Here is a 13,515-nt window from a genome sequence, read left to right on the forward strand (position 1 = left end):
TTTGTCAGATCCTTCTTCTTGGGGAAATGTAGACTTAGTTAACTCAAGGATATCCAAAGGAAAGAACCCTAGAGGGTGAGCTGTGGTCATGTTACTAAATCCTGGCCTAAGAGAACAATAAGGGAAGATGCCAGCTCTTCTTCCTCGGTTTCTCTTTCCTGCTGATTAGAAATAGTCCACAGTCATCTTGGCTGAAGATATTGGAAAGTCTGTGGGTTGAATACAACACGGAATGTCCCACGTCACGTAACAGAGGCTTGGTGCCCAGGTGGTCTATGCCTCCTGATACACAGAATCAGGTTCATCCTGAGCTGCCTCCCACTGGACCATTTTATATGAGGAGGTCATAAACCTCTGTCTTGTTTATCCTGTATAATTTTGGATTTGCTGTCATGGAAAGTAGAGCCTAACCCTGAATGTTAGCTCCCCATCTTCCCATGCACTCCAGCTGGGGAATTCTGTCATGCTCAGTCAACAGTATCCTGATGTAATTTTGGCCCGTTGGAGTTTTAATTGCTTGAAGATAGGGACTGTGCTTTAGTCATCCTTGCATCTGTGGGCCTAGCCTGGTATCTAGCACCACTGCGAACACTGTGGATTCCAGGACCACTCAGGAAATGATTTGTGACTTAATATTGAAAAGTGGAGATTTTTAGGAAGTCCTTTGGTATGTTGAGAATAAAAAAGGCTATGTTAATCTTTGCCAAATTCTGTCATCTGAATTCATGCAAGGTTTTATCCCAGGTAGAAGACAGTTTAATAACAGACAACCTCATCTTATTTATATAGCTATTTACATTTATATATGTATATAATTTACACAAGGCCATGCAAATCAAATAATATAGAAATGTTTATAATGGAAAACACCTGTGCATTCTGCCTCCATCTCTTTCTATGTGGGATGAAGAGAGGACCTTTGTGAGGTACTCAAGTTACAGTGACTGCAGTATTAGGGTGGGTCTCACTCTATGGAGCTATCTTTATAAGAAGGAGCATACATCTGAGAATGATGAAAGGGATGGTTATGATCAAGATGCAATGTACTCACAAACGGACATACGGAATTGTAACCCCTTTGTGCAGTGACTTAAATATACCAGATATAACTAAGAAAAGGAATAGACAGAAACAGAGAGAATAACACTGAAGACAAGCAGAGAGGGTGTGTTATGTCTGGATGGTGAGGGGTGCTGGCAATAAGGATTGTGTAAATTTAGAGGGGAAGGGAGAAAACACCATTAGTTCTGGACCAGAAGGTCATTTGTCACCTAGATGGTCTTGAGCTAGACATTTAGGTTCTCTTTGCCTTGTTTTTTGTTTATTTAGTTAGCAGTTTAGGTACATGTGTTCCTTTTAAAATTTTATTGTGAAGGTGATATACAGAGGGGTCACAGCTACATAAGTCAGGTAATTAACGAGTACATTTCTTTTTAGACAGTGTCATTCAGGCCCTTGTTATCTCCCAGTTTTTCCCCTCCCATCTCTCCCCATGCGAGTTCTATAGTTTATTTCCACTATAGTGTCCAGAGAATATCACTGCTGAATCAGTTCACTTCTTGTCCCATCATTTCTGTGCTTCCCCTTTCTGTCCCCAAATCAGATAGACTTATATACAAGAGAAAGGGTACAGAAAAAAATATGTGACAAAAGGGAATTGAAAAGGATAGAAAAGAAAAGGAACCACAAACAGTACAACAACAAACTTCTTGTTTGCATTTCTCGGAGGTCATTTCAATAAACATCATTTTTTAATTTTTTTATTTAATTTTTTATTGTGAAAATACTGTACAGAGGGGTTACAATTACATGGGCAAGATAATGAGTACATTTCTTATCAAGCATTGTAGCCTCCTCCTTTGTTTCCCCTTCCCATCCCTTCCCAGCCTCATCCCATACCCCCACCCAATACTCCCCTCCCACCACCAAAGTTCTAAAGTTTGTTTTCGACATGACAACTTGTACTTCTCATTGTTGCAATGGATCCACCTGTATCCTTATTTAAACTACTTGTTTTTCCCCCTCCCCTCCACAAATTATACCGACATCAAATACAGTGAAAGCAGGGGTTATACTGTGGGGGAGGGACATACAAAGCAACAAAGAAATAATCTTATAAATGCATTAGAAACAAATGCATGAAAGAAAAAGAACATTTAAATACATATCTTAAGGTTCATTTTCCTAACATCACCTTATCTGACCTTTTCTGCTTGACTCATACATATACTAGATATTGCAAATAAGGGAAACCATGGAACCTATGTTTCTTTGGGCCTGGCTTACTTCACATAATATAATTTTTTCCAAGTCTTTCCATTTCCTAACAAAGGGGGCAATGTCATTCTTTCTGATGGAGGCATAGAATTCCATTGTGTATATATACCACATTTTCTTGATCCATTCATCTACTGAAGGACATCTGGGTTGGTTCCATATCTTAGCTATAGTAAATAATGCTGCAATAAACATAGTTGTGCTGGTAGCTTTAGTGTGGTCTTGTTTGTAAACATTTGGGTAAATGCCCAAAAGTGGGATTGCTGGGTCATAGGGAGTCTTTTGAGGAATCTCCATACTACTTTCCAAAGTGGTTGAACAAGTTTACACTCCCACCAACAATGCAGTAAGGTTCCCTTCTGGCCACATCCCCTCCAGCATCTGTTGTTATTAGAGTTCTTGATTTTTGCCATTCTAACTGGGGTGAGGTGGTATCTTAATGTTGTTTTGATTTGCATTTCTTTTATGGCTTGGGAGGTTGAGCATTTCTTCATGTATCTATTGGCCATCCTTCTTTCTTCTTTAGAGAAGTTTCTCTTTACGTCTTTAGCCCACTTCATAAACATCATTTTTATATCATGGTATGCACATAGTTATTGGGCTCTTGTAATCCTCTCCTAAGAATATCCTCCTTTGGTCTCACTGTGTGAATATTTAGAGTGCTATTTAATTAATCATGTCCAAGATACTTCTAAAAGATTTATGGGTGCATTCTAATTATTACAAATGAGGGAAAGCATGCAGCCTAAGTTTCTTAGGGTCTGGTTTACTTTACTTAATATAATTTTTCCAAGTTTTTTCATTTCCTTATGAATGGGGCAATATCATTCTTTCTGATGGAAGCATAGAATTCCATTGTGTATATAAACATCACATTTTCTTGATCCATTCATCCATAGAAGGGCATCTGGGTGGATTCCATATCTTAGCTATGGTAATCAATGATGCAGTGAATATGGTTGTGCTGCTGGTTTTAGTGCAGCCTGGTTTGTGGTCATTTGGATAAATGCTCAGGAATGGGGTTGCTGGGTTATAGGGAAACTCTATGTTTAGTCTTTTGAGGAACCTCCATTCTGCTTTCCAGTGTGGTTGAACAGGTTTATGTTCCCACCAACAGTGTAGTAGCATTCCCTTTTGTCTGCATCCCTGCCAGTATCTGTTATGGCCATTCTGACTGGGGTGAGGTAGAATTTATTTACATTTCTTTTGTGGCCAGAGATGTTAAACATCTCATGTGTCTATTGATCCTTCTTATTTCTTCTTCAGAAAAGTCTCTCTTTAAGTCTTTTAAACACTTATTAATTGGGCTGTTGTTTCTTTGAGGATTTGTTTTTGGGAAGTTTAATTTTGTGAGCTGTAAGTGGATTTTAGGTATGAGGACTTTTCTGTGGGCTTTCTTGCTAGCTAGGTTCTTTGCCATGCAGAAACTCTTCAGTTTGGTGCAATCCCATTTATTCAGTCTTTCTTTGGTTTGTTGTTATTCTGGATATTTACTTAGGAAGTTTTGACCTGTGCCAAGGAGCCCTAGTGTTTCCCCTATCCCTCCCTGTAATATTTTCAGGGTATCTGGTCTTACATTGAGGTCTTTGATCCATTTTCTGCCTTGTTGTATGATCTGTTAAGTATAGATAATAATAGAGCCATTGTTCTCACTAGTTTAAGGTATTCAGACTATAAGAAGATAACATAAACCCTTTACATTGTGTTCCATCCATTCTAAGCCCCTGGTAATAAGCTATTAACAAAACTCCTGTAAAAATATACAACAAGTTTGGGCAGTACCATTAAACCAATGACTTTACTGTGGTCATTCTAATAATTATATATCTTAATTCAATCTCACATCCGTTATATGAGACAGGTTCTACTATTACACCAATTGAGAACATGACATAGGCCTTTGTTGTAAATATGGATGAAAATATTTTCTCTCAGTGTACAACCTGTTATAATTTTAGCAGGATCTTTTCTAGAACAAAAGTCTTAATTTTGATGATGCCTGTTTGTGAATATTTACTTTTATGGACATACTTGTGGCGTCAAGTTCAAGAACTTTTTGTCTGGCATTATATCCTGGAGATTTTCTCCTCTTTTTCCCACCTATTATTTATGTGACATTAAGGCTTATAGTGAAACCTAAGATTTACTTTGAGTTAAATTTTTGTCTGAGGTATGAGATATAGGTGGAATTCCATTCTTATCCCCTGTGATTGTCCAATTATTTTGGTGCTATTTGTTGTTATAGCTATTGTTTCCCTGTGGGATTGGATTTTTCATCTTGGTCAAAAATCACTAAAGACATTTGTGTAGCTCTATTTTTGGACCCTGTATTCTTTTTCATTGATCTATGTATCCATCTGCCTGCCAGCCTCATATTCTCTCAATTACTGTGCAGTATAGTAATTCTTGGTATTGAGTCAAGTGATTCATCCCACTTTATTTTGCTTTCCAAGGTTGTTTTGGCTATTCCAGTGCCTGGGCTTTCATAAGAATTCAAAATAACCTTGCCTATGTCTCTGAAAACCCTTAATGGGATTTTGGAGATGATTATATTAAACCTACAGATCAAATTGTCAGAAGAAGCAACACCTTTTCTATGTGGAGTCCATCTAAGAACTTGGTATGGTTCTATAGTTGAGAGTATTTTTTAAATTCATTTCATTGTCCTTTACATTCTGTATGTTTCCTTAAGTTTATCTGTTTATCACATTAAGTTTCATATCTTTGTGACGTACTTGACTGGAATAAAGTAGTCATTTTTAGCTTATGTTTTTATAAAAAAATCATCTAGTTTATGTGATTTTCTATTCTACTTCAAAATAATTCAGCTGTTCATTATATGATTAACATTATATATGATTGCATTTTGGATAAAGATTCAGCAATTTTTTGGAGCCTACAGATTCAACACTTTTTATAGTTTAACTTGCATTATTAACATTTTCTCTACCACTTTTCAAAATTTTAATTTACTTTGAATTGTAGAAACTCATGAGCCACAGTGCAACCACTCAACCACACAACCACACAATCAAACCAGATTTGCAAAGGCTTACGGAACTTTACTGTTTACTTGTTACTAGTCAATAGTTATATCCTGAGTTTGTTTTCCTTTGTCACACATCACAAGATAAGAAAAGCAAGACAAAAACAAAGCTCACTTATAAGTTTCTTTAACTATAGATACTTTTCTTCCTATTCATAGGTATTTCTTAATGTGAATTTCTTCTTTTTATTTCTTCCATGAATTTCTTATTTCTTCTTCTTCTTATTTAATTTTATTTTATTGTAAAGATGCTGAACATAGCGGTTACAGTTACATGAGTAGGGTAATGAGTACATTTCTTGTTGAACACTGTTACCCCCTCTTTTGTATCCCTTCCCTCTCCCATTATTATTATTTTTTAAAGAATAAAGATGGAACAGAATTTATCATAGCTCAACTGTAAGAAAGAGTTCTCTTCTTTAATAATTAGCACATAACATTGACTTGCCACTGTGGTATCTTACAGGTTTCTCCAATGATCTACTTTCTGTCATTATCTACAAGGCATGAATTTCTTAATAGTGTTTAACTGTAGGATTCACTGGTGTTTTCTCTCTCTCTCTCTCTCTCTCTCTCTCTCTCTCTCTCTGTCTCTCTCTGTCTCTCTCTGTGAGAGTCTGTGTCTGTGTAAGCACTTGAATGTAAGCCAAGTGCTCACAGAGCTCTCTCACATGACACCAACAGGAAAAGGGTGCACTTTCTCCAGTGAGTAAGAAAATTGATTTGTGCTTTGGGTCTGGGGAAAATTGTAGACTATCATTAGACTAGAGAGTCAAAGCTGTGCTGAAAAGGATGAAAATCTGCTTAACTTATTTTAATTATTTTTGGCCAATTTCTTCCTCTTCATAGTTCTTAAAGTATAAAAGTACCACATTTCTGATAACAGATTCAAACAGTTTCAAAATATGTGTGTAATAATCATATGAAAAAATTGTGATGTTGGGTCCTAGTACTAATCTTAGGAAACAAATGCCAGTAGATTAATAAACACTTCTCAGACTTTCCTCTGTGTACATGAATACAGACACATTCTTATTCATCTCAAGACTGTATTTCTAAAAAAAAGAAATGGAGTGATTCCTTACATATTTAAGGAGATTATAAATGGAGGTTTCTCTGGGATACTCTCGGTGAGCTTGTGGTTTGCGCTAAAGCTGTTAGTGTCCATTTCTTTCACATGTCAAACTACCCAGGTTTTGAGATAAATTACAAGGTCACGGTGTCTGTACTAGTCTCTTTTCCCTTGTATTTCCCTTGTATTCTCAGTTGATAATTTGTGCATATATTCCATACGTTTAATGGTTTTAAAGTACTTGTAACCTGTTGGTGCACATCAAGGTTTCCAATGTGCTGCTGGTATGAATTTTCTTGTTGTGACGAAATTGTACATCTGTCTTTAGGCAGAAACATGCCTTACTGCTTTGGGGTGAAAGGCTTAGAGGTGAGATTATTTGATAACATCCTGCACCTTTAACTTTTCTGTAACTAGAAAAGCGTTGTTTCTAAAAAGGTTGTTTAGAAGCATACACACCCAGTGCCGGCTTTAGGAAAGTGGCCCTTCTGGCACATTCCATCCTCTTCAGTTTCTGATGTCAACTTTTCAGCTTAGATACTGCTTACAAAAGGAAGACACAAAGAACAAATGGATCGTTTGAGTTATTTCACAGGTACAAATAAAGATTCCCTCGTCAGGAACATAGGCCAAATTTATCACTCACACCAGGCACTACTCCAATATATTTTAAGTGACCAAGGTCATGGAGATATTTTTAGCAAGAATAAAACCATCTAATAGAGGGGTTGGGATCTGACTGTCTAGACTAGTTCTTTCTTAAGAAATCCTTTAGAAAATGTTTACTTAAGTTGCTAAAAGTTCAAGAGTCTTGAGAGAGGCATCTGTGGACTTAATACTCTAAGTTCAAAACTTTGTGTTAGAACCATGCATGACTCTTCTTGTTTGTCTGTTGTACTCACTGTCTCTCTACCTTTAATTATTCATGCCTTTCTATAGAAGACAAAGTGAAAAAAATGAAAAGTTTTAGAACAGGTTATACAAAGTTGTTTTGTGTTTGAAAATAGAAATATTTATGAGTACTTTGAAATTTTGGACAGAGTGATTATGTAATATTAGTAACCATAATAGATTTACTTTTGGTGCCCATATTGGGTATTGAACTTGAACTCAGGGCCTAGGCACTGGAGCTCTACCTCTTGAAACACAGCTCTACTTCTGTTTTGTTTTGTGGGTTTTTTTTGTGGTTAATTGGAGATAAGTGTCTATAGACTTTCCTGCTGGGGCTGACTTCAAACCACAATCCATCCTCAGGTCTCAGCCTCCTGAGTAGCTAGGATTTATACATGTGAACTTCCAGCACCCGATCCTAATTGTAGAAGACATTGAGGACTGAGAAGTAGATGCTTTCATACTATTTTTATTTTCAAAGAAAACCTACAAAAGTGAAAGGGGCTTGTGTCTCTTCATTTTCTGTAGGATAATGGCTCTAATTTTTTTTTAAAGAATGCAGTAATTTGAAGCTTGTGCAGAGCTATGCAATTTGCATATACAAAGTGAATTGCTCACTTAATTCATTCAGTTCCCACAAGGGAAAAAAATAATGAGCATATAGCCTACAAAAGCAGGGCAGAAAATTGCCTTTTAGGTAGCAGTCTCATTTCCATTTGGTAAACATAAATAAATCATCGTGTGTAAATTACCATCAGTAAGAGATTGGTGGGGAGAGTGGAAATCAAATCCTTGTTTTCCTAAATGGCTTTTGACTTTGCAGTACACCAGAAACATGCCTGATATTTCCCCCTGATGACCACTAATTGCCTATTCTGCCAGGATATTCCAGTTCCCCAAGGGAATATCCTGTTTAAAATCCAGTTGTGTTCATTTTCCCTGGAAACACTGGGTGAGAACTTAACAATTTCTCCATCTAGTACAAAATAATCTATTTGAAAAATGGAGTTGTGTAATTTGCAATTGTTTTCCAGGTTGCTAATGCAAGCCTATACTGGTAGCAAATTAAACTTTTAAAGTATGGCCACTTTGTTAATTGCTGGCTGTGAAACATTTATTTCAATGAATACTATCATTTATGATGAATAAGACATCTGGGGTATAGCTTTAAAGCAGACAAATTAATTTGTAGTCTATATTTGGAAGTTCTTAATTGGATGCTATACTTAAAGATTTATCAGAAATTAAGGAGAATGCAGGGCATTTCTTTGCTGTGATATATTTGTGCATATTTGTGCAGAAAGCTAGACATTAGGAACTGCATAGAATTAAATAATTCTGTGTGTGAGAGAGTGTGTGTGTGTGTGTATGTGTGTGTATGTGCATGTGTGTGCATGTGTGTGTGCATGTGGCAGCCATTACTGGGACATGGACTCAGGGCCTGTGCACTATTCTTTTACTCAAGGATGGCATAGTACCGCTTGAACCATAGCTCCACTTCCAGTGGTTTATTTCAGATAAAAGTCTCACAGACTTTTCTGCCTGGGCTGACTTTGAACCCTAGTCTTCAGCTCTCAGCCTTCTGAGTAGCTAGGATTATAGACATGAGCCAATGGTGCCTAACAGAATTAAGTAGTTCTTAAGTCTCTTCACTCCTTCCCATTCTAACCTCAGTGAAAGTCTTAATCCCTTGCTGACCAGTTGTCTGCGGTGCTCTTCCAACCTCAGTTCTTGCTCTCACATTCTGTTCCTGTCTTTCCTAAGGTGACGGCCAGCATGTATGGCCCATGAGTTCACTTTGACCCCACTTTCATGGATCCATTGGGATTACTTCATCAGTATTTGCATGTTGCGGTCTCCCAGTCTTTTAGATGCACTAGCTTCCTCTCATTTTTGGAAACCTAAAGTGTCTCCATCCATTGCCAAATGGTGTGATAACAAGGCAAAACTTCCCCAGATTGAGAAGCTGGGGCCTACAGGACAGTCTCTGTTGTGCACAGAGAGGGCCATTTCATTTGTCTGCTTAAGCCAATTAACTTTGCCCTTCAATTTCCAGGATTCACGCCAAACTCTTCATTGAAGGACCCCAGGCTCTTTACAGATGATTCCTGGTCCAACTGTTCCAGACTCCTCTCTTGTTTTCAAGCCTGCTTATTGCTACTCTTCCCAAGCATTTATCAACAGTTTTGTGATTGTGTACATCTAGTTAATTTTGGAAATCCATCTATGTGTTCTGTGACTCAGGAACCTTTGCCTACCCTTAAGGACCCACCTTGGGAGTTACAAGATTGAATTCAAGAATGATGGCTTCTCTGATCTTTTTTCTCTATTAACTTGCTGGCCTTTGGTAATTGAGTGAAAGAGTAAGCTTGCTTACCTATGCTTGAATTGCTGTTTCTATTTGCCAGTTGTGTGAACACGTTCACCTCTTCAGACCTTCACCTTCTTGTGTGTACACAACAAGAAGGTAATTAGTCCTGGCTAGTTAGAAAGTTGTGGAAAAACTAAATGTCATGGTTGATATGAAATAATTGTAATCCAGAGCTGTGCTTGTAATTAAGAACTGCGTAACTGTCTTAGACACTATCACCCTGTCTGCTTATAAGGTTTCATAAACATCTCAGAGGAAAGGCGGAGTTACTTTTGTGGATTGAGGAGCTTTAGGAGACTTGAGGTGTGAATGGATCCTTCCCATCCTGAGGTTGTATAGACTTGTTCTAGCTAATAATTCTCCGGAGGCAAGACTCCTGGAGGTCAGTCCAGTGCCTCAGTCACTGTTTGGGAACTGTCCAACAACTGAGCCTATCAATGTCACCACTGGACCTTAATCTTGCTTTTACAATGGTCATGCTAGTGGTTTTAGGAGATAGAGATGTCCTTATCACAAGTCTACCTGTCCCTGTCCCCATTCTGGTGAAGAAGACACCGACACAAAATAAATTATATATATATATATATATATATATATATATATATACACACATATATATATGTATGTATATATATATATATGTATATGTTACAGAGTGTTGTTATATCTGACAAATGTCAGAGAGGAAAATAAAGCTGGGAATAAGGAAGGATGCATATGGGAGGAGAGGGCTATGGTATAAGATGGAGTTATCAGCAATGGCATCATGGAGAACACAACCCCTTTGAAGCAAAGGGAGGGTGGGAGTGAGAGGTACTCATGAAGAGGAAGTGTTTCCATGTAGAAGAGAAGGAAGAGCAAGTGCAAAGCCCCTGAACAGGGAGGGTGTTGTTCACTAGGACACAGACTCCATACACATGACAGAGTTCGGGTGGGCTTCCAAGATGCATTGAGTTGGCTTGACGAGATGATGCTGCCTTTGCTTCAGGAGAGTTTCCTGCAATGACCTCTAGGAAGGTCGTCTGAACAATGAGCTGGGTCTACAGACAGTTCGGTAGGAGCATGCTGGAAGTTTCCAGGACCTGTGTCCCAGTAAGAAGGCCTTCATGGTGCAGCTTGGCTTCTTCCCGCAGCAGAACAAGAGACCTTTCTTTGAGAGGAACTCAGAGCACGTAAGTGTAGGAGAAAAACATAGTTGAAACCCATCTTGAGATGCATGAGGGATTTGGAGTTTGCAGACTGCTTTTCATTCAGTGCCATCTAACACAGCCTCACGCTGGGCGGGAAGCGTGCTACCAACAAGGCAGCCTTCTGTCGCTTTCTGTGTTGCTCCAGAAAAGGCGAGTCTGTCCGCCCTGACCATCTGCCCAGAGTTTCTGCAGAAGGAAGCATGTTGCAAAGTAGGGAGGCAACTCAGAGGCCCTGCTGCTGATGGAAAGCAGGTGCCACCAAATGGTTGTAGAGTCCAGGCTTCACCCACGGACCGTGCTGTTCACATGCACGCAGTTCTGAGAACTCTCAGTCAGGATAGAGCCCTGTGATAGTAGTGTCTGCCCAGATGCCCTCAGGAGGCCAGTGTGAGTGTGACCACCAGTGGCTCCCTTCCTGAGCAGGCTACCAGTGAGCACAACATCTCACCTGTGGACCAACTTCTAGCTCACTAGATCCTAAGAATGAGGAAATCCAATCAGGTAGGGATTATGTAGTGGGTCTCTACATCCACTGTGCCTTGCAGATTGCACGCTAGAAGGTTGAACTTGATTTTATGTTTAAATAAATAAAATTATCTTACCAGTGATTCTAGGAACAATCAGGATCTGTTTCCGGAGTAACTTAATTAGCACAACAGGTGGGTGGAGACAGGACAGGCAGGATCATTCAGAATTTGACTTGGATATGGCCTCCGGTGACAAAGCGGGAGGGTTAGGAGAACAGCATTGGATGCGACATTGTTCTCAGTAAATGCTGGATGGGGAGCACAATGTTCTGATTACAAACAGAAAAAAGCGCTACTTTTCTAAAGAGAGAAATGGCGGCCTCTTCCTCACAGTCACTCTGCCTCCCACTAGTACAGGGATGCTTGTGACACTGAGTGTGCCTTGCACAGCTGAGGTTCTGGATTCTGTGATGGAAGACTAAATACTAGAAAACTTGGACACTGGTGGTGTTGCGTGGGTAGGCCTGTGATGGTTGTCTGTACTGAGCAAGTACAGATTTATTCTTTTTACATTGTCCCCTTAACAGGACAACTGCTCACCCAGCATTCACATTGTTGAGGAGCATAGCCTTATCTTTTGTCCTGGTTACAGGAAGGGTTCCTTGTTGGCAGCAGGGAGGGAGCAGTACAAAGTATGGCTGGATCGCACAGACTCAGTTGAGTCTCAGGAAAGAAGAGAAAGTTCTCGTAGCTGCCTTGAAGCTCCAGAGGGAAAGAACAACCCACTATGCATGCATTTCTGGTGTCTTCATGACTATTGCTGGGATCACACTCATGGTCAAAGCAGGTTAGATGGCCAAACTTAAAGTCATCAGGAAAGAGCTACCAGGGTGAGGACGTATCCCTGGGAATAGCAACTCAGTGCAGAAATGTGAAGGTGGCAGCCAGCTGTCGAATTTGCCTTTGGTTTGATTTAAGTATTTCCAAAATTCAGCGGGAGAATATTCTTAACCCTTTCCCACCTCTGTGCTTAGAAGGGAAAATTTCTACTGATATGTCATTTTCATTTTTTATCTGAATTTTGAAAAAGTCCCAATGAACTCTGGGGTAGTCCATGAACATTTCTGCCATAAATGACCTGAGGATATCCAAAATCATATTAAATATGAAGCTGAATTGGGCTGTTAGATACTTTTAGTACGTCATATAGATCTTTCTGGTCATCTTTGGTATTATTTTTTGTGGTACTGGGATTTGAACTCAGTGTGTTTCTCTTACTCTTCCATTTGAACCATGCCACTAGTCTTTTTTGCTTTAAGTTGTTTTCAGCCAGCCTGGGCTGGCTTGGGATTTTGATCTTCCTAACAGTGCCTCCTGTGTATCTGGGTTTAATGACGTATGTCAGGATACCAAGCTTGTTTTGTTGAGATGTGCTCTCACTAACCTTTTTCCTTTGGCTGGTCTTGAACCAGCATCCTCCCAATCTCTGATTCCTTAGTGCCTGGGTTTAGAGGCATGAGCCAACTTGCCCCACCATGCTTAGCCCAATAGCTACAGATTTTGGCTCCATTTGAGAGAAAGACTTGTGGATTGAGTCACCTTAAAAATATTCTGTAAGAAGGAAAGAGAGCTGAAAGGAGTAAAATGATAACACTGAAAAAAAAAAACAACCAAAGTAACAATCGTTTACTTTGCTCACTTGACCTGCCATTGTTCAATGTGAAGATTACATAAAAGGATAAGGAAAAATACTTCTATGTTCAGTTTCTATACAAATCACAAAGTTTGACTTAACTTTCTTTTCTGTTAGTTATCAAATCCCTGCTGGTTGTCATGAAATCTGTGGCTGGGTCTCAGGACCCAGCTCTCCTGGGACAGTCCTTTTGTTCTGTAAGCCATAATTCTTAGATATTTCAGGTCTGGGTCATGAAACTTGAAATGCTTTATTGTCTTTCTTTCTTGGGAGTTGTGAGATGGGCCAAAGAAAGAGGCCCAGAGAAAACAAATGGCCCCATTTGGATTCATGACCTTTGAGAGATCAGGTGGAAACTAAATCATCCCCAGGTTTTGACTGAAATCTACTGCTGATATCCCTGCTGAGAAATGAGAATTGTTCTGAGTGGTTTGATGATCTTATTGGTTTGTGCTGAGCTGTTGACTCTGTAGGAACTTAAATGGGAAGAGAGTTTATTTGTTAATAG

General features: G+C 39.1%; 1 protein-coding gene across 2 annotated transcripts in view; it reads left to right on the forward strand.

Moving 5' to 3' along the window:
* The window catches only part of Dok5 (docking protein 5), a 111,151-nt gene that overhangs the window by 52,576 nt on the left and 45,060 nt on the right, over nt 1-13,515 (forward strand). The window contains exon 1 of one of the 2 annotated variants that reach the window (XM_069990033.1): nt 6,009-6,028. The exons of the other annotated variant lie outside the window; for it this stretch is intronic. The gene's annotated coding sequence lies outside the window, so the exon portion shown is untranslated. Of the gene's footprint in view, nt 1-6,008; nt 6,029-13,515 lie in introns of those variants that run through there. 2 annotated transcript variants of the gene reach the window in all.

This window comes from Dipodomys merriami, unplaced genomic scaffold (genome assembly GCF_024711535.1).
Source record: "Dipodomys merriami isolate MVZ:Mamm:240054 unplaced genomic scaffold, mDipMer1.0.p SCAF_39, whole genome shotgun sequence".
Classification (NCBI taxonomy): Eukaryota; Metazoa; Chordata; class Mammalia; order Rodentia; family Heteromyidae; genus Dipodomys; species Dipodomys merriami.